Source organism: Lissotriton helveticus, chromosome 6 (genome assembly GCF_964261635.1).
Source record: "Lissotriton helveticus chromosome 6, aLisHel1.1, whole genome shotgun sequence".
NCBI lineage: Eukaryota > Metazoa > Chordata > Amphibia > Caudata > Salamandridae > Lissotriton > Lissotriton helveticus.
This window is the reverse complement of record NC_136067.1, coordinates 596684214-596705181: the sequence shown is the minus strand read 5'-3', so window position 1 is coordinate 596705181 and position 20968 is coordinate 596684214. Positions and strand designations below refer to the sequence as shown.

Sequence of the window (20968 nt, the reverse complement as noted above, 5' to 3'; positions counted from 1 at the left end):
CATGTCGCTATCACGCATTTTGCGTGAGGTTTTGCAGGTGCCACCCTGCTTCATGCCCGATATCGCTATTTGCTTTGTTGCGGGTGCCACCCCGTTTATTTGATTGTTTGGCGAGTGCCCACCTCGCTTCTGCGTTTTGGATGGTCCTTGAGGGTGCTTACCCCTCTCTATGCCCGTTAAACTACCACCGCTGGCCCGGAGATCGATAACGAGGCGTTGCGCCCACCTCCCTGCCAAGGGCCGCGCTGCCATTGGCGGCCCTCGGCACAGGGAGCCAGGCAAGCAGTGGCGCGACGTGGCGGGGCCTCGAGGCGGCCACTTCCACTTCCCCCTGCCCGGGGGAAGCCTGCTGTTGATGTTCGTTGCCGGTCTCCCGTGTGGAGTGGGAGACCGGAGATGCTGGGAAAGCCGCCGCGAGTGGAAGAGTAAGTTCGGCGGGGCTCCCGAGGTGAAGGGAGAGCCCCGCTGGTGCTGCACTGCTGCCCGGCCGCCCAGATAGAAGGAACCCTGCAAACCGGTGAGTGGGGCAGAGGAGAAGGGAGGGGCGCCGGGACACATTGTCGGTGTCCGCCCCCCCCCAGTAGCGGGATCTCACGCTTGTTGTCAGTTTGAAGCCACGAGGGCTTCAAGGGCGGCCCCGGTTGGCAGTGGGTCGCCCCAACGTGGCAGTAGAGCCCAGAGAGGCTCTGGGGGCATGCTTTGTTCTTTGGAGCCCCGGGAGGCTCCCGCCCCTATTTTTGATTCACGAGCCCAGCGAGGCTCGAGGTGCCATGGTTTTCAGAGCCTGAGGGCTCCATGGTGCATTTATAGCTTTAGAGCCTGTGTGGCTCCAACGTCTGGGGCATGTGAGATGCCCAGAGCCTGTGTGGCTCCAGCAGTGGGCGCAGTTGCGCCTAAGGGTCAGCGAGGACCCTGTTGACGTTTTGAAGTTCCCAGCTGCCCAGCAATTAGTGGGCAGCTGCACCGTTTAAGTCTTGTGTGGTTCCCAGGTGCCCAGCAAGTAGTGGGCACCTGCAACGTTTAGGTTTTGCGCCGTTGGCGCACCCCTGACTGGCGCTGCATGGCAGCGCGCCCTGACATTTTGGACACAGGGCTCTGTAGGCCCTTTATTGAATGGGGGCTGGTATGTAAGTTTTGCGCAATGTGGTTACCTGCTATGTTTAGGATGGTAATTGTCTACTGTGTGTTTTTGCGCTATTAATTTGGGTTGGGGCACCTCTGAATGTTTTTAATGCATTATGTGTCTTCCTTGATTTTACACCTCTGAATGTTTTTATGCATCATGTGTCTTTCTTTCCCTGCGCTGCACCTCTGAATGTTTTAGGCATCATGTGTCTTCTTGCGCTGTACCTCTGAATGTATTTTATTGCATCATGTGCTTTGTTCTGAACACCGCTGAATGTGTAGGATTATGCATCATGTGTTTCCCTTGTCTTACACCTCTGAATGTTTTTAGGCATCATGTGTTTTCCTTTACTACTCCTCTGAATGTGTTTCATGCATCATGGGTAATGTGTTGTTGTTTATACCCCTAAATGTATTTTATTCTTAGGTGGTTGTTCTTTCTAATACAGGTGGTCCTAGTGAGGTCCTGGTCCCCTGTGTGACATTCTCCTAAGGTGGTTAGGGTTACGTAGGTGGTACTTATCTGTTACCAGTAGATACTGGTTGTGATTTATAACTGTTATTTTGTGCTATTCTTGCTAATTTGTGCTACATTGATTATATATCTTTTTATTCTAATTTCTGACAGTATTTCTATTTCTAAAAGTGTTGATGCTGACAGTGGCCCATGTGGCCCTGTCCTGTAAATAATCCCTTATGAATGTTGCCCGTGCCAGTTGGCACAATGTACATGTGTGATTTCTATCTGAGGTGTCTTTACAATACAAAAGTTATTTCAATATAACCTTGTGTGGAGTTCCTTTTGTGGTGTGCCTAGGATGTTGTTGCTGTTGTGCGCTGGCGCAAATGCTTTACACATTGCCTCCGAGTTTAGCCTCACTGCTCGTGCCAAGCTACCAAGGGGGTGAGCAGGGGTTATCTTGGCGTGTGACTCCCTTGCCCTGACTAGAATGGTGGTTTCTGCCTGGCTTTGGCGTCAGCCTTAGCCTACCAGAAATAGCCGGTTCTAACAGGTGCGATGAATAGTTCCATTTCTCGTTCGCTGCTCCCAGGGGCTGCTCTGTCCGGGCAGAATAATGTTTCGATGGGATTTTCTGGAATTCCGGTGGTGAGCCCCGTTTCTCAACCTATTCCATTTACAATTGGTCTGGTTACAGTGGACTCTCCGTTCCTGTTGACTTCACATTGTGGGGAGAATCGATTAGGATTGGATCTGTTGTGTTGAAGAAATTGCATGCTTATTCATTGTTCCTCTGATGGTGTTTATTTGACTATACAATCCCCTGGTAAACATACTTTGCAATGTTTCACTAAAAATGAACCCCTCAGTCCTGAGTTTGCTGCTATCCCAGCGACACTGTGGGCCAAAGGAGACACAGATGTAGGATTGTTAAAGAGTCCACCCGTTTCCATTACTTTGAAACAAAATGCTCGTTTACCGTGGATACCTCAAAACAAAATTACTCCGTAAGGAGAGAAAGCTCTGCTCTCCATCATACAAGATTTGATCGGAAAGGGTGTGGTGAAGGAAACCGCTGCCAATATATGCAACAGTCCCATTTTACCGATTTTGAAAAATGCCCCTGTCGGGAGCAATTCTGACCGCGTTGATACTTACCGCTTTGTAATTGACCTGCGAGAAATTAACAAGATAGCGGTGCCGTAATACCCCGTGGTTTCTGACATCACTACTATCCTCACGATGATTCCTCCGACTACTAAATATTTTTCCGTTATTGATTTAAAAAATGCTTTCTTTAGCAATCCAATTCACCCTGATAGCCGTCATATTTTCGGCTTCACCTTATCTGGTCGAGGCTTCCGGTTTTGTCGCGCTCCCCAGGGGTACACTGAGAGTCCTAGTATTTATAGTCAGACTCTGAAAGCATTATTGGATGATTTGACCTTGCCTCCTGGTAATGTGCTTTTGCAATATGTCGATGATCTGTTAGTGGCTTCCGGCACTGAAGAAGGATGTAAAGCAGCCACTGTGAAATTATTGTCTCATTTGGCGGCCAATGGTAATAAAGTTTCTCTTTCAAAATTTCAATATTGTCGACAGGAGGTGACCTACCTTGGTCACCTACTGTCGAAAGAGGGGAGGAGACTAACCCCTGAGCGTGTGACTACCACTACTTAACCACTAAAGATGTGCATGAACCTCTACCCTGGACTGATTAGTGTCAGAAAGCTTTTGATTCTTTGAAATCTGCGCTTTGCTCTGCACCCGTCTTGGGTACTCCTGATTACCAAAAACCTTTTGTGCTTTATGTACACGAGGTGGATGGTTGCTCGCTTTCTGTGTTGACACAAGGATTTGGTGGTAAGCAAAGACCTTGTGCCTATTTTTCGGCGGTGTTGGATAATGTCGCCAGAGCGCTTCCTAGCTGTTTACGGGCTACTGCTGCAGTTGCGGTTGCCATTCGATAGTCGGAAGGGCTAGTTCTGAATACTGACCTCAGAGTGATGGTACCGCCCACTGTGGATACATTACTGAACAAAATTAAGACCCAGCACCTTACGAGTGCACGTCTTACAGGCTACTAATTGACTTTATTTGCTCCCCATGTTACAATTAAGCGTTGTGCCACTCTGAATCCTGCCACGTTACTACCCCTCCCTTCGGAAGAGAAAAACAATGATGTACATGATTGTATATTTCGGACGGAGGAAGAGACGAAGGGACGGGTAGATCTTACAGACATTCCTCTGTCTGACCCACAAGGGGAATTGTTTGTTCATGGCTCTTATTTCAAGTTACCAGATGGCACAACAACTGCTTCATATGCGATAACTACTTTAAGCACTGTGGTTGAGGCTTCCCGAGTATTCTATCAGTCAGCACAGGCAGCTGAGTTAGTGGCATTGCTTCGGGCCTGTGAGTTAAGTGAAGGATTGAGAGTAAATATTTACACAGACAGCCAATACGCCTTTGGCGTGGCTCATAGCTTTGGCCGACTGTGGGTGGAAAGGGGTTTTCTCACTTCCCATGGTCAGAGAATACAACATGGTCCTTTGATTTTACGATTACTGACAGCGTTGACGTTACCAGTAATGGTGGCCGTAGTTAAATGCAGTGCACATAAGACAGTGGTGGATACAGTAGGTGAAGGTAATGCGTTTGCCGATCAGATTGCTAAAGAAACTGCAAAATCCAAAATGACGTCAATGTTCGTGACTACTTCTGCTAGGTGGGTGGTGGAGATGGACATGTTTGACAATACAATGGAGAGTGTCCGAGAAATGCAGAACTGGCTCACTGGGAGAAGGAAGTGGGGAAATTAGATGCAAATGATTGTTGGATTGATTTATCTGAGAAACTGCGATGGTTGCTGCTTAATGCATTAGTGAATGCCGTAGTGGCCATGGCACACGGCTCAGCACATATTGGGGCAAAGGGTATTTGTGCACTTCTAGACCCTGTGTGGAATAATCCTAATATCCCAAGAACTGCTGCTCATTTGGTGCAATATTGCATGATTTGTTTATGACATAATCCTGGAGGTAGGGAACCTGTTTTGAGTGGAAATTTTGAACCACCATCTTTGCCTTTTGAGGTGCTCCAAATGGATTATATCCAGCTGGAGCGTGTGAATAATCTAAAGTACGTCTTGGTCGTGGTGTGCACTTTCAGTAAATGGGTGGAGGCCTACCCGACCAAAGAAACACTGCTCTGGCAACAGCAAAGGCTCTGATAAAAGAGTACTTCCCACGCTATGGATTGCCTCAGGTGATCTGGAGTGATAACGGGGGCACTTTAATGCAGATCTTATCGGTCATGTTTGTAATGGGTTACCAATTAAGCAGAAATTCCATGCGGCTCGACACCCTCAATCTGCTGGACTGGTTAAGAAGTATAACGGAACACTGAAACTTAAACTGCCAAAGATTCAAGAAAGTACTGGGTTGAGGTGGCCAGATGCCCTACCACTAGCATTGATGTCAATACGAGTTACACCACATTCTCGTTCTGGCTTATCTCCCTACGAGGTCATTTTTGGGTGCCCTGCCAATGTTTGGGGTGTCCCGAGACCTAGAACGTTTTGTGATATTGAATACCCTATGGTGACAGATTATTTGTATGCCCTGACTAAAGATCTTCGTTCTATTCATCAACAGGTTTCAGCAGTTTTGCAGCCCCTGCCGGAGGGTCCCGGATATCGTTTGGAACCTGGACAGTGGGTTTTGGTCCGCATATATCAGCGAAAATCCAGTCTGGACCCTCGTTGGTCCGAGCCCTTTCAGATTCTACTGGCCACGCGGACGGCGGTTAAGGTAAACGGCAAGAGATATTGGATCCATATCTCGTACGTAAAGAAACTGCCCGTCCCGCTTCCTTATGATCAGCAAAACCAGGAAGGAGTTTTGACCCAGGAAAATGAACGAGCCCCTCGCTTTGTTCCTTTTTCTAATGCCCAGGAAGTTGGAGAAGGGCAAGGAGAAGGAGCGATGGGCTCAGAAGGGGTTTTGTCATCTGCACAAGTGATTGTCCTGGATTCTGTTGCCCCTTAAGTTGAACGAGAGGCTCGTAGTATCCCTGTTGCAAAGGATTAGCCATCCTCTGTTTTGTTCCCTGATCAGGAAACGCCTGGCCATGTTCGATACAATCTGCGGCCCAGAAGACACGACGGTACCCCAGGTGAAGATGGTAGGAGATAGGGAAAGACTTGAGTACGAGGATTTGTTAGATACGCTTCTGGGGTACTGAGCAAGACACTGGACTGAACGCGTTGAGAGCCTTGAACATTTGCTTGCTCTGTTCAGAAAGAAAGACTGAATTGTTCTTGTTGAAAAGGGCCCAGGTTGTGTTTTCTTCAAGCGTTGTGTGGAAACATAACTCCAACGTGAGAAGTTGCTTGGTCTTATTTGTGATGAACGATAGGAGCCTGCCTGTGAGGCTCTAGACGGACACAGGAAAGAAGCACCCTCTGGCAGGTTGAACTGCATTGCCCAAGTTTATTTTTGGACTTTTAGCTAGCATGTACCCTTTTCCTTGTTTTGTCCCCGAAGAGGAGCGTCCTTTTGCACCACGTCTCTTCCCTGTAAATATGTCTGTCTTTTCTAGTTGGACCCAACGTGTTAAAGTCGCATTTGTGGTCATTATAGTGACCTTGTTAATAATATTAATGGGAGTGTTTATATATTTAGAATTTCGCTACCCTATGCATACTGTCCTAGGTAGCACTGCCCCGCCTCCGGAACATGTATTTTATACCTTGGCCCCACATAAGGTAAGGCACCGTCAGACTAACACAAAAAATGTATTTGTTGAAATGCTTCATCAAACACACAGTGCTACCAATACTACGAATTGTTGGGTCTGTGGCCCTCTGCCCTCTGTTATGCACAAGCAGGATTTATTTATATCTTTACCCCTGTCTTATTTAGGAAGTTGTGAAGCTTGGTTCAAATTACTCTCTATGATGTATATGCATTATACAGTAGATACTCAAAGATATTCGGAGAAGGATTATGAGATGATTCTAGCATATATAGAAGTACACCAAGGATTTGACCCAGAGGTAAATGATGGGGAGGGATCCTTAGATCTGAATGCGTGTATGAATATGTTTACGATACATGAAAACATCACCTGGTTAAAGAATTAAATTTTGGATTTTGCAGAGTTCAACTTCACCCAGTATTTTCAACAATTCAAGGAAATAAATGTTACAGATGATAGGGCCATTCCAGTACCTATATTAAATAGTACCTCTGCCTTTTGTCTTCAGGGAGCAGGGTACATCTCGGTAGGGGAAAGTCGATGCAATTATAACTATTGGTTACGTACCTTTAGTAGTCCACCAATGTTGACTCCCCCTAATATATTTCGTCTGTGGAGAAAATGCCTTGGCTTCCCCGCGGCTGGACCGGCCGTTGTTACCTGTCTTTCTTGTACCCTCCAGTTTATATAGTCCCTTCTAATTATCATAAGGATCATAGTTTAGATAAATGAAGCCTGCCACTTACTAGGAATAGAAGAGCGATAGATACCACTGACATAGACCAAACAGATGCCCCTGAACAGCATTTCATTGACATCGTAAAAGGAGTATTTCCTATTTGGGGACCTAAAATCACCAGCAAGAAAGTACGGCGATTGTCCAGAGTAGTTGAAATGGTGATTAGCACTACTGCGGGCCTATTGACTAATTTAACTGAGGAGCTTCAAGCGACGAGACTCGTTTAGCTTCAGAATCGTATGGTTTTAGATGTTATCTTGGCTGATCGAGGAGGAGCATGCAGCGTGATCGGCAGTTCCTGTTGCGTATATATCCCTGACTCCGCCCCCTCTGTTCATTTGGCCATTCAAAAGTTACATCGATTGGCATTTGAAGTACATGAAGAAACTGGTACCTGGTCCCTCTCTGGTTGGTTCTGGGGTCTGTTGTCCACTTAGGGATGGAAGATTCTGATGGTGCTGGCAGGTATAGCTGGTATCATATTCACCTGTTGCCTTTGCATACAATGTGGGCCCGCATGTTGCTCTTACTGTGCTACTAAACTCATCCCCTCTGTGACCGGTCCTCCCCCAGCGGTGGTAAAAGCCCAATTAGTTCATTAAAAAATAAAGCATATAATGCAGATTGATGAAGGGATATTTGAGGACTGATTCGTTTTAGTTAGCTACATCATGCTAAAAGGGCCGTTCTGAGGGATAAAAATTAGATTTTGCATCCACGTGGAGTATCGGACACATATATATTGTGTTAGCATGATGTATCTATATATCCTCTCTGCTTAATATGCACGCAACATAACCCATATATGCTTTAGCCGGTAGGAAAAGGTTTATATTTTCGTTATGTTCCATACTAATGGAGCAGGCCGAGAACCATACAGACGCCATCTTCTTTCCTCTGTGTCAGAACACAAGCTGTGATCACGTGTTATTCTCCAGTAGTTGTCCAGTCCCAGTTCATTTGAGTTACTGAGAGCAGCTGAAGGTAAACTGTTTTCCCTCTGTCCAAGGACTCAAGGTCGCATCTGGCTTTGGGTACGATAAGCGCATTCCTGGAGGCGCCGTGCCTACACTCCTGGGCACCAGGACAAAAGGGAGTCACCCCTCCTGACCTTCCCAGTAATAAATAGTAATGCTTTGAACCAATCATGTGTGCCATATATGGTCCTTCCTTGGATCCCAAGGGCTGAGTGGTGTTTTTCCATTTACGGTGACTTCATGTGTTGAACTGAAAGTATATATGTTTGGTTTTGACTGTAAGCCAGCAGTCTTCTCTGCGCACCTGATGGGTGAGGGTCAGAGAGGCTCCTCTATAGAGTATTTTGCTTAATAAACATTTGACCCTTCTTCACTGCCAACTGATAATTTGGTAATGGTATTGGGGCTATGTGGTAGGTATAGCCTTTTATGTTATTTTTACTGTACATCAATAGAAGTAAACAAAGAAATAATCAGACAATCATTTCCAGATGGTCCTAATTTTGAGGAGAACTTGGAGAGCAGACACGGTAAGTCTCATACAATGTGCATGAGTCTCACTATTTAGAAGTCAGTCTCAGCTATTACCTTTGGCTTTGGAAAGTGCAGTGTAGTCTAACAAATGGTGGTGATCCAGGGCACTTATATTTCAATGAGTGATCGACTGTCCTCTATAAGGCTAATTGCCCATTTTGTAGTAATGATGGTAAGACCGGGTCCTAGGCAACTTTATTAAGCACCTTCAATTACCTTTTTACCTGAGTAGATATTGCACAATTTGGTTTTATTAAAGACAGGGGAGAAACCTGAAAGTTCTCATAAGTCAGAGGCAGAGCTGAGTGTTTGTGACACCACCACCACCTGTCTTCCACAATTCATGAACATAAGGGAAGATTTGAAACTTTTAGTGAACTGTTTCACAAAATGACACTATGATCAGATACCACTTGAGTAGCTGCACTTCAGAGTTGAACTTGAAAGTTCACCACAGGCTTTATGGAACTCCTAAAAGTCTTCATCATTTAGACATAATATAGCCTATGGGACTTTATAACCCCCATGCAATTGTTGCTGCGTAAGAAGTGTGCACTTTGTTTGGCAGTGCCAAAGGTTATTTCGGTTTTTCAATAAAGTGCATAACTGGGATAGATATTGCAGAATATCCTTTTATTAGAGTTTGACAGACAGTCGTTCTTAGTTGTACAGTTAATAAACATATCGATTTTTGGACTATGACTATAAAAGAAGGTGACTTGCACCTTTGGATCTTTGAATATCTCCACTTAATGTTTTGACTTATGATTAGAACCTAAATTGTTCCATATTGTCAAACCATTATAAATGTACTGCTGATTTAACAAGTGACCAACTACTGGTTGGTTCAAATGCACCAATATTTTACTTTTCTTTATTTAGATCTATCTATCTATCTATCTATCTATCTATCTATCTATCTATCTATCTATCTATCTATCTATCTATCTATCTATCTATCTATCTATCTATCTATCTATCTGTCTGTCTGTCTGTCTGTCTGTCTGTCTGTCTGTCTGTCTGTCTGTCTGTCTGTCTGTCTGTCTGTCTGTCTGCCTGCCTGCCTGCCTGTCTGTTTGTCTGTCTGTCTGGTTGTCTGCCTGTCTGTCTGTCTGTCTGTCTATTGGCAACTTTGAATAATGCATGTTATTTTTTTATTATGATGGATAGTATGACTATTTCACTCTCCTGTAGTTCTTATTGTGCCCTCTGTTTGTGAAACTTCACATAAATAGTGAATAGTTACTATTGTGGCTTATCGCCCTGATACATGGCTCTGTATTTGGCTGCCATCCACATGTTTTTTTCATTGTTTCTTTTCTTTCACTTGGATGTTTTTGCAGTCCTCCAATGTGCTGCTTTTACTTTTCTGAATGCATGCCAATCCATTTATGAATGCTACACATAAAGGTTTGCATTTGGTGTTTCCATCACTATTGTGATAAGTGATTTGTTTGTCTTTTGTTGAATAAATGTCATTGAATGCAGCCTGGCAATTCATTTGGCTTAAATGTTGGCAGTTTAATGTAGTTGTAAGATTTCATATTACTATTATATTGTATAGTGTACTTGTATTCAATATAAATGAAAACATTTTAAGTAGGTGTACTTTGGCAAGTGATTAATCATTTGGAGTCTTTCATGTCCGTTGTTCCTTCATTCACAATGGTTTTTGTTCCATGGGCAGCGAGGCAAACTCCCTTAGGACAGTTTAGACAGCACCTAGAGAATTGCCTGCATCTTTCTCAATTGGTGCATGCTTGATATGTGTCTTTCAGTATTGATCCTTTTGGGCTGCCGCAGTGAAAAACTTTTCAAAGCATTCTACTTCTTTTTATCAGCTATTTAAAAGTCCCAAGAAGTTTATGTCGGGTATTTATAAGTCCCAAGATATTTGTGCGTGGTTGTACATTTAGAAAGCTCTCTTCCCTTGATTTACAGTGAGGATTCTAATTTGTGCTTAACTACTTTATTTATCTGCTAAGCAATGTCTAATTTAGAATCCTCTTCTCTGTGGTCTACTGAACACAAAATAGTATTAAAGTAAATAACATTCCAGGGCAGACTTTAATTACAGGGGTGAAAATCTGGGGCCAGGTCATCATTCAAAACAACCCCAAATATAGTTTGCACCTTATAGTGAATCGTTCCCAGACAGAGCATTACATAGAGACATCATCAGAACACTTCATAGACACCAGAGCAGTAGAACTTGCCATCTAAGAAGGCAGGGCAACATGGCAAAACAAGACACAAAGAACCCCACTAAGTAATCAAAATATACCTCCTTCACCTGCCAAGCGCACAAGATCACAACATGGGATAAAACAAATCTTCAGGGCAACATCCAGATGTGACGAGTACAAGAACTTTAGAAGTGAGAAACAACAGGGACAAGCCACAGAATCCAGTGGTTCAGACACATAGGGCCTGATTACGAGTCTGGCGGTCTTCCAATCACCAGACTCGCGGTGGCTCAGCAGTGGCGGTCCACCGTCTTACAACATCTAAAGTCGTTGCTGCAGTGAACCATCAGCTGTGCTAGGGAGAGGTTGTTTCCTGGCGGTGGCCCAGGAAAGCCACAACGCAATATGCTGAGCGGGGACTGGCGCAGTCCCACTCAGCATATTACGAGTTCCTGGACCGCCAGCCTTTTAATGGCGGAGACCCACCATGAAAAGACGGGCAGTGTGGGAATAAAGGGGGCCCTATGGACCCCCCAAACCCTCCTGGTATGGGGAAACATTCAGAGGGACAGAACATGTGCCCCCATGACTGTACCCCCAAATCGTTCCAGCACGGCATGGACGCCCACGTCCATGTCATGCTGGAACTTTTTTGTTGTTCCCATTGAAGTGCCTGTTTCCCAGGCACCGCCATCAGAATAGCAAAGGACCACCTGCCGTATTACGAGTTGCACATTTGTAACTCGTAGTACAGTCAGCGGTGCTTGTGCTGCTGTGGTGCAGTGGAGGTGACATTGCGCCGTCGCCATTGCATCAAAGTTGTAATTAGGCCCATAGTCCTTTCCCCTTTTGATCAATATGAGCCTAGGGATCCTCTAGGGCATGGTGATGTTGTAATGGTCACCACCTTCATCTTCAGTAAGCGAAAGCATTCCAGCCAAAGAGTTCATACTAAAAGCATGAGAGCGTACATACAAGGGGTCCATCGTAGTATTTGGCTGAGATGATAGGCTGCAAATTATGCAAGTTGAGGCTCATTTATTTTTTGACTATTTCATTTATGCTGGCTAGTTGTTCAGTAAGTTTGCTTCCTCACTTTTATTACCTATGTTATGATTGTGTATTGTTTAAGAGCAGGTTTCATATGAAATCGGGTTCCCACTTGCAGAATCTAAGTCATTTACTTTACTCTATGTAAGTACTGTAGCGTATCCAATTGTCACACTTGTGGTCTGGACCTCTTCCCATTGAGATAATATCCAAATTGGGTCCAATTGCTCTTTAGTACTCTGAGGTTCTAGAACATGGCACAGCATTCTTCCACTATGTTCAAACGTACAAATTCATTTCTCTACCAATCCAATCCAATCCAAAAATTCTTTATTTCGGTCATTTAGACCATAAAAGATACAATAAAAACACAATAAAAACTTAACTTATTAAGAGCACAGTTCATACAGTTCTTTACAATTGTTTTCCCACCTAACTAGGCGAGAAAAAAAAAGAAAAAGTTAAAAACCAGATCATAACAATGTTCATACATTTAGAGGATTTTCTTCTTCCTAATCTGCCAAACTGCCATTAGAAATTTGGCCACCGCAAACACAATATGGGCGAGAGTACTGGTTTTCATTACTCTATATGCGTGTAAATAATTACTAAACCCCAAATTCCTGCAAAGGGGCGCTAACCAATATTTCCTGGCTTTGGTGTAGGCAGGGCAGACAAACATAATATGAAGTTCATCTTCCTCATGAATGTTACAGCTTGGACACATTTTGTCGATACCCTTTAGCCATTTGCAAATGTATGTTCTTGTGGGCAGAGTGCCTAGCCTCCATTGTACGAACAGTTTCCTCGCAAAAATGGGAAAAATAAAATCCATAAAAGATTCAAATACATAGGAATTTTTGGATTCCGGGAATCGGTCTGTAAGAGTGCCGCTATTTTGTGTGTTCAGCAGGAGTACTAGTCTATTGTCTTTGTAAATTCGAACCAAGCTTTTGCGCGAAACCCTTCGGCAGCCATGTTCGGGGTCCTCCCATAGCTCGGATAGGTTCATAGAGTACAGTTCTTTTTTTACAAAAGTGAGCCAGGGAATTTTATCACATTGATTCAGGTTCATGACATGAGTAAGGTCCTGCCTGTAATGAGAAAGTTCATTAGTTGACCAAAGTCTGTGCCAGAACCTCACCGGCTTTGACTCTAACTCCTCAGCAATGGAGGGGAGGCCCATGTGTAGTCTCAGAGGCAAGAGTGGTGTGCCTCGCGGGAGAGCCAGGAGGCGTCTAAGGAAAATATTTTCCACTCTTGCTAATTCTTGGCCTGCTTTATGCCCCCATAGTTCACTCCCATAGGTCGCAGCTGCCTTGGCTTGGGTTTGGTACATTTCAAGCGCCGGGCTAATAGGCTTGTAAGATGAGGTGTTTACTACCTTCAAAATTGCACCCGACAGCTGGGATAATTTTAGCCGTGATCTTACTATCTGGGGGTCCCATGATAAATTTTCCTGTAGCGTTACTCCCAAGTACAGAAAAGTTGTTACCCTCTCAAGGCTGGCAGTACCCAAGGTGGGATTAGGTCTGGCTTTTTTTGGTAGATTAAATATCATGAATTTGGTCTTCTCTGTGTTGATCTCTAGACCATGTTGTTTACAGAAAAGACCAAATCCGTCCAGAATCCTCTGAATCCCCGTGTCGTCGGCAAACATAATTGCCGGCACCCTCCTGCCTGCCAAGCGTGGGGCATCATTGTCTTTAACATTTTCCAGGTGGGCTATAACATTGTTAATAAAGAGGCAAAACAGGGTCGGCGCCAATACGCAGCCCTGCCTCACCCCTCTACGGACAGGGAAGCTCGATGAGAGGCTACCCTCCCTCCCACTCCTAACCTGCGCATAGTTATTGTCGTGGAGCCTGATTATAATGTTTAATATCTGAGCGGGTACCCCTAGCTTTTTCAAGACCTCCCACAGTTTCTTACGTGGGACCAGGTCAAAGGCTGACTTCAGGTCCACGAACACCATGTACAGCCTTCCCCCCTCTATCCTTACCGTCTTCCAGTAAAGCAGGACGAGGCGGAAAATCTGGTCCATGGTGGACGTGTTTTTCCTGAAGTCAGCCTGAAGGGGGCTCAGGATGTCATTAGCCTCCACCCAATCTAGCAGGTGGTTCAGGATGAGGCGAGCAAATAATTTTTGGGGGACATCTATAAGGCTGATCGGCCTGTAGTTGGCTGGGAGCAGAGGAGAGCCCTTCTTATATATAGGTACAATCTCTGCCCCCAGCCAAGAACAGGGGATCGCCATACCTCCTAAGATGGCATTAAAGAGGATAAGGAGGTACGGGCCCCAGATCTCAGGATGGTGTCTAAAGAGATCCCCAGGTAGTCTATCTAAACCAGGGGCCTTCCCCGTCACCAACCTCTCCAAAGCACTCACCACCTCGCCAAGGGTGAATTCCAGGACCGCTTCCGAAGAAGCAGAGCCCTCGTACACCACGTCGTCAGATGATAAGGTGATGTCTTGATAGAGTGTCCCGAAGTGAGCCTCCCAAACAAAGGGGGCAATATTAGGCTCCACTGCAGATTTGGGTTCCCCTGTCCCCGTGTTCACCAGGGCCCAAAATTTCCTAGAGTCTTTGGCATCTAGGGCATCTGATAGATCGTGCCAACGGTCCCAGTCCCACTCAGCCCTGGCAGTTTTCATTGCCACTTTGTAGTCCCTCCTGAGTTCTGCAACCCTGCCCTTATTGGTGCCAGCTTTTATGGTAGCGATTAGCTCGGACTTGATCTTCTTGCAAGAATGATTGTACCAGGTCGGGGTTCGAGTCTTTTTCCTGCGTGATGGTACCATTGGATAGAAAACCTCGGCGAGACCACTCACTAGTTCCGCATGAATTTGCGCTAGTTGCTTATTATAGTCTGTGGGTCTCGGATGATCTATAAGGTCATCCACTTCTTTGAACCTTGGGAGTGCTATTTCATATAATTTAATCATACTTCCTTCCGCATTTAGCAGCTTCCCCTATTTTACACGACGCCTATTTGTAGTGAGAACCAAGTTCCCTGGGTCATCGCTAGCAGTAGAGGTTGAAGACCCAACTGCGGGTGCGGGATGTTGCATCTCCAGTAGGAGAGCATTGTGATCACTATCTATTCTAGGTACCACCCTGAAATCCTGGACTTTAGACCACATGCTAATGTCTAAAAAAATATAATCCAGTCTCGACTCATGGTCTTTCCTGTTGAAGGTGCACAGTTAGGGGTTATCGGACGGGGTGCGCCTGTTACAAGCCCTTATTGCAAAATTTAGAGTGAGGGATATAATCTGTACTGCGAGCGGGGACCAGGTTTTGGGATGAGGAGATGAACATGGTGGAACTCCCCAAAAATCATCCTCAGTAGTGAGGGCGCCCTCCTTTAACCCTTCTAGGGGTTCGAAGTGACAGTTAAAATCCCCGCCCATCACTATCTTGTGGTCACTAGACAATTGACCCAGAAAGGATGATAAGTCATTAAGAGTAGATGATTCCGCAGCCACAGCAAATGGGCGCGAGTATACGTTAATAATTGCCAGGGTTATTGGACCAGGCCATCTGAGCAGCACACACTGGATGTCCTGCGAGAACGTAGGGATGTTTTCCGCCCGACATCCAATGTGACTGGCTACCCAGACTGCCAGACCCCCTGAGGGCCTCCCTTTGCCACTCCACTTGGCTGGGATTTCGAAGATTTCATAGCCCATTCTACTCAGGGGTTCCCTCGCCCACGTCTCCTGAAAGAGGCAGACATCACTGCCCTTTATCAGGAGGTCCCAATCAGTTGAGTGCACCTTATTTGCTATCCCCGCCACATTCCAGGAGAGGACCTTCAGACATTGAATGCTTGCCCTAGAGCCCGGCCGTTCAAATATGGTTGGTACAGTGGCTGTAGGAGGGTCAAGAGTTTCCAGGACAATTGGGGCAACTGGTGCGGGGGACGGAACACACACAGCTACTGTTGTCGGATTAGTGCCCGTTAAACTCTTTGGTGAATTGACTACTAGGTCCCTGGTGCTTTCAATTGATAAACTTCTCCTTTCAAGGGATTCCTGTGTCCTGATGTTAGACTCACAAACAGCTCTCGCCACCCCCGTACTTGCAATCCCGATAACAGTTTCCTTGGAAACCTGTGAGGTGACGCCCTTTTGTGGTCAGTCAACCTGGTCAAGACAAGAAAATCTATTAGGGTGAGTAAAGATACCATGAATAGGGAATGCATTATGCCTGGGCCTGTATCGTGAGCCATCCACTGCAAAGCCCACCCTGGTCCAGCCCTCGTCCCTCCTCACAGCTGAATTGAATGCATTTGGATAAAAATATGAAAGAGGCACCAATTCAATGGAGGTCTTGGCTACATTGCCAAGCCAGTTACAAATGTATGGGGCAACCTGCGGACTTTTAAAGCTGACGATTATACAGTCCCCCACACATTTCTTGGAAGTAAACCCAATCCATGGAACCCTTCTGACCATAAGAACTTCTCCCTTTAAATGGAGTGGGAGTGGCCTATGGATGTTTAACCAGCTAATCACCTTGTTGCGCAGGGAATCCTGCGATTCCATTACGCCACCGGTGAGTTCTGGTACTCCCACCAAGATCGCAGTGTAGGCCACTGCCTCAGGGGGCAAATTAACTGTCCTACGCCTTGTGTTAGGGCTAGTAGGGCACCCAGTTTGCCCATTAACTGGTCTCTCCTGTCCAAGTTGATGTGACGGAGCAGGTTGTTTTGACCTTCTGGGAGCAGGTACCGGGGGCCTCATCGCTTGGGGCGCTAGTAGAACCGGTGGGGGGGCTGATTCAGAACTGCTATCGGAGACTACCCTCAGCTGAACTATTGGAGGATTTGAGGCCTGGGTGATTGGAGCTGGGGATAACTGACTGGACCCAGCACTAGACCTAAGTGCCCTGCGTAGATTTGCTCCCAACCCAGAATCAACACCATTGCTAGTACAGAATTTTTCTATGACCGTCAGTCTGGCTTCTATAGAGTCCAGTCTGACGGTCAGAGGATTCAGGAGATTTCTAACAATATCCGTGAGTGAGCTGGTGGGCAAGTCTGTGGTGTTGGAAGGGGCCCCACCAAAAATAAAGGGCCCAGTACACACGGGTGCGGATGAGGCAAGTGGGAGGCTGGCTGGTTCCGACCTGTTCCTCGTAGGAGCAACCCCAGATGAAGCCGCAATGTCTATGTTGTCATCTTGGGCGGGCATTATTAAGTCGACTTTAGCCCTTTTGGCGCCATTAGGCTTCCTTGACCTCTTCCTTTTGGACGCGTGATCCCCTGTGCTACTCTTACGATCAATTAAAGCTACATCAAAACCCACCTCCTATAACTCAGACTCTACAAGGTCGGCGTTGGGGGAGGGCTCTACAACCCCAGACAGGCGTAATGAATCTCTATCCCTGTGCGAAGATAAAGGTGTCCTTAGTTGTTGCAGGACTGACTCAATGGTCTGATCAATACTGTCCAAAAGCGACAGGTGGGTAGCATCAAGCAGTAGAAGTGTACTGGCATTAATTGAGGAACCCGGAGAAGCCAAGGACAGAATGTCAGCACCCTCCTCAATTTGTCCTTCTGGCACAGTAAGTCCTTTGTTAACCACAGCATTAGCCTTAAAGAGAAATGTATCCATGGTACCAGAAACCTGATGGACAGCCTTGCTTCTAGATTCTCTGGAGGCCATTATTATGTAGGGTGCCTTCAGGACGTCAGACACAGGCAAAAGGGAAAAGAGAAGTGAAAGAACAGGACGTCAGAGGGTTGGACCGGTCAGGTCTCTACCGGCCTCTAACGGCCTAGAACGGCCCGCCCTTTGCCCGGGATTAGCCCGGCGTCCGCCCGCGCGCGTCCCGCGATGCGCGTTCCTCGTGCTAGTCTTGTAGTTGATAATGGGGTGGAACCCCCGGGATGGGGGCGGGATCAGGGGGGAAGAGCCTCCAGGTGCGGCAGCTGGGAAAGCCGCTAGAGTTCCTGGGACTCGCAGTCCCTCCGTTCCTGCCGCGTGCTGCTCAGACGCACTCCGGGTATTGCTGCTCCCACAGGGGTGAATCCAGAAACTGGCAAACTGCTCCTTCTGACCTCAGTCTTCCCTCGCAACTACGAGCGGCTCCCGCGAAGCGGGGGCCGCGAGTCGCGGTTTTGCTGACCCGGGAGGGGGGCGGGGTCAGGGGGAAGAGCCTCCAGGTGCGGCAGCTGGGAAAGCCGCTAGAGTTCCTGGGACTCGCAGTCCCTCCGTTCCTGCCGCCTGCTGCTCAGACGCACTCCGGGTATTGCTGCTCCCACAGGGGTGAATCCAGAAACTGGCAAACTGCTCCTTCTGACCTCAGTCTTCCCTCGCAACTACGAGCGGCACCCGCCAGTTATTCCTCCCCTTACTCAGTCATGCATTCATAGTTTCTCAATAATCTGTGCAACAACTCTTCACCAGGAAGCATAGGAGCCAGTTTAGTTTGCAGAACCATGATACTGGAGTGGCGTAACTTGGGCTCCACACTTTATGCACCATAATTATACATTTATATATTAATATATGACATTCATATATAATGTGTGATCCGGTTTCATTTACGTGTGTGTTGGACTTAAAAGGATTAATAGAATGTAATCATTGTAGTTGTTAGAAATTCATATATAAATGTATTTGGATTTATGTAATCATGTTCATATACCTATAAATAACATTTAGTTTAATTATACATGTATGTGTATGTATAATTGTGCAACCAAAGTTATTTTCTTTTGAGTCAACTTTGCCAGACTACAAACCTCAATTGAAGTATGTGTTGTTTTACCCTTGAAAGCTTTCCTTTTGCAGGTACAGTCTCATGTTTCACGACTGATAGTGAGGCCTTCTTCTCTGCTCCTTGGATAAGAATTCCCTTTAGTATGCTTAGAACAGAAGGGATACCTTTCTTAGTGAAACATCTGTTTGCGACCATTTACTTTATTTTTGTATCTTGTATTATTCCTCCTCAATTTACTGAGACATTTCTGTCTGAAAACTATATTGTTGTATCATGTGAATGTACTCTTATTTTGTCCATAAACAGGACTTATAAATGTTGCAAATAAATCCCTTAATCTTAAAATTTGATTCCTGGTCCTCATTGTGGAGTTGAATTGGTTTCCCTGATTGAAATGTATTTCTGATGTTTGCTCCCTTACAGCATTTCATGTCAACTAATAAAGGTCCATACGACCAATGGGGAAATGTCTTTGATGATGTTACAAAAAGATCAAGTTGGTACTTACAACGTACCATAAATATACAAGGTATGCATTCATTCGTCAGCCAAATTAAGGTGGCTGAGAACCGATGTGCTGCTATAGATCCTCTCTAACACTCTAACTTTTTAGCTTCATCCCCGCCTCCCTGCCCCCTCTTTGTGGCTGGGTTGCGGTGTTCCTTTCGCAGGCACACCAGATCAGAACAGTACAGTACAGTAGTTCAGACTGCTGAGATGTGGGGACCTAAAATAGATTGGCACACTGGAATTTCCCACTAATGTAAGATACGCTGTCATGCCATGGCCCTCAGGCTGTATCCTACTGTCAGGTTTGTGTACAATTGGTTTAAAGGGAGACATATTTTGAAACTTTACAAGAGCTGTCAGTTTGACTGTTTGTTAAAGTATGTGCCTAGCTTTCTTTCTTTTGCTCTCAGAGTTCGGTCTCAAAGAGAAAAGCTCGCAAATCACTCTTTCTTGTGAAGCTCTGGGAAACGAGATATTGTCCTTAACTTAATGTTTTGGATGCTCCAGCCTTTAGAAACCGTATTACCAGACAATACAATTCTGCTTTTTTCGACAATCCCGATGGTTTGCCTTTCGCTTTCAGTCAATCCATAAAGAAAAGTGAAACCATGAATAAGCAGAGAGATCATATTAAGGCCTGGCAGTAAAACTATTTTCTTTCCCAGAGTGATCAAAGTACAGATCCTGCTCGCTTTTAATCTGAAATGACCACCCAGTTCAAGTAAAAGATTCCATGTGACAATATATGCGCCTAAAAGCTGTGACATAGTCAAGCAGCACTACCTCCTTAAAAATCTTACGGCCTTTACATTAGCTCGTCACAACCAAATATCGCAGACCCAGAGGCTTTGTGAGGTTATTGTAAAAAAATGCATATTCCGTTTGACAACATTTTTTAAAAGCAACCCAAGTAGCCCACGGACTTGAACATTAACATTAGGTTGTCCAGAGATAGACGAAGCAACACTCAGGCAGACAAAAAGCATAACATTAATATGAAGTTTGACATTTATTGCTTATCCTATTTTTATGTATACGATAGCTTTAATCAGTTTCGCCATTGTGTAAGAGAGATTTCTTATATTTTTTATAACTTTTGACTGTTTCTTCATTTTCTGTCTTTGTCTCTTTTTACTTCAATAAACTTCAAACTTAAAAAAAAAAAAAAAAAAAATATGAAGTTTCCCTCTGGGTACAAAAATTACATTTGAGCAGACCTAAAAGATTATTAAGATCATGAGGTCGTTCCCTAGAGAGTTCAACTCATCATTAGCCAGACAATTAGGAAGAGTGGAAGATCGCGAGCTCCTGCCCACGTTCTCATGACGTACAGCAACCGCGGCGTTTTGGGTAAATGCAGCGCTCCACTGCCCTATGATGTGACTGCGCAGTTTCTTTTCTCTTTTTTCATTCTTCGCTAAAGGGAATCACATCTCCCCTGACTGGCTCATTATCTCCGTCAGTTGCCCAGGTTTCTCTGCGGGCACCCACACACTCCTCAGAGAGACTGAAAAGCGGGCTTATTGCGCTGGGCTGCCTTGTCAGCTTTTCTATGTGGTCAATACCCTTCCCCTTGTGTTGGGTGGCAGAGCTTCATTTCCCCACTCTCCAGACTGCCTGATCTTTTGATTCATGGTAAGAAATAAGGACTGTGGAGAAGGCGGTCTGTAAACTTATATTTGACATTTTGAGAGCATACTTTACCTCGAAATAGCTCCAGGTTAATGCATGTTTTACTAACAGTAGAATTCGGTACTTGCCTCTTTGTGTTTCCGAGCTCACTTATCAGAAAAAAATGCATTATCTTGGAGACATTTTGTGCTAATATGCACTCAAGACACAAAAAAGAGGTGCAATGCCTCCTGTGCTGGTACATTGCAGAAACTAGC

General features: G+C 45.4%; 1 protein-coding gene across 1 annotated transcript in view; it reads right to left on the bottom strand.

The window, feature by feature from the left end:
* The window catches only part of KCNQ5 (potassium voltage-gated channel subfamily Q member 5), a 1025261-nt gene that overhangs the window by 635563 nt on the left and 368730 nt on the right, over nucleotides 1–20968 (bottom strand). The window lies entirely within an intron of this gene.